The sequence below is a fragment of the Austrofundulus limnaeus genome, unplaced genomic scaffold (assembly GCF_001266775.1).
Source record: "Austrofundulus limnaeus strain Quisiro unplaced genomic scaffold, Austrofundulus_limnaeus-1.0 Scaffold62, whole genome shotgun sequence".
Classification (NCBI taxonomy): Eukaryota; Metazoa; Chordata; class Actinopteri; order Cyprinodontiformes; family Rivulidae; genus Austrofundulus; species Austrofundulus limnaeus.
Window position 1 is genome coordinate 310,629 of NW_013952464.1, and position 1,340 is coordinate 311,968.

Sequence of the window (1,340 nt, forward strand, 5' to 3'; positions counted from 1 at the left end):
CACTACTCCCACTTATTTCTTGTCTCCCACTCCTGCAGTGTGTTTGTTTTTCCATCAAATTGAATTAGCAGAATCAAAAGGTATCCAGAACATCCCCTCACAAAGTTGAGTTAGGGAGAAGGAGACGTGGAAGATGAAAGGAAGTGCAGCGCAGTTCAAATGCAGGTCTTGTAGTGTGTGCGGTTGACCTTTGCCTGGTCCTAGCTTGAACAGCATCCCTCCTTCCTCAGAGCCTTAGAAGGATATTAAAGCTGTGGGACAGGACAAAATTGTAGACAATATAAGCATGCAGCATGAATCCATGCTTTTGTTTGCCATGAAGAACAAAAGAGAAGCATGGACTCTAAAAACTCTTCAGATGGTCGAAGATCCTACTCCCATATTTCTCCAGTTTTAGCTTCTCTCCATTGAGTTCCTRTAAAATCCAGAATAGAATTAAACATTTTACTTTCTCACATACAAAGCTCTCAACAAGCAAGCTCTGTTWTTATGCAAAACCGATTTTTCTGAGCCTTACGTCACGTTAAAATGTTATTCCCTGATCAAAAACGTAACCAGAGTAATGCTTTGACTCAACGGTTCTCAGTATCCTGCATGTTTTAGTTGTTTCCCTGCTCTTCGGTAAGTCTTTAAGTTCTGCAGAAACATGCTAATCACTTATTCATTTAAATCAGGTGTGCCAAAGTAGGAAAACAACTAAAACGTGCAGGACAGTTGGTCATGAGGACCGGYATTGAGAAYCACTGCTTATGAATCTCTTGTGGTAGCCATGTGGAGCTGCTTAAATGCACCGCCTAAGCTCTTCCCTGTCGCTCCCTCCCCGCAGAGCTCCCCTCCCTCAAAGCATTGTTGTGAAGACATATTGAAGTGGAAGTGATTAAAATGGTAGAAGAGGGCAATTTCAATGTGTTTAGATATAAAGTCAATTTTATTTTTGATAAATATAGCATTTTCAAAACAACTGGAGGTAACATTGATCATGGTATAGAATTGAATTATGTGCCTGGAAAATACATAATTCCCACCTTAAAATTTTTTTAAAAATTTGTTTCATATTTTCCAAAATGAGCACTTCACTCTAGAGGTGTGATATTTGCAAATGATCTGAATTGTTCAAACCAGTGGTTCCCAAAGTTGTGGTCGGGACCCTTTTGTGGGTCAGAAAACATAAAGTGAGGGTCCCCAGATGATTTATAGACATCAATTTACAGTTGTGGTCAAAAGTTTACATACACTTGTAAAAAAACATAATGTTATGGCTGTTATGGGAAGGCCATTCTAAAACCTTAATTCTAGCCTGGTTTAGCCATTCCTTTACCACTTTTGATGTGTGTTTTGGG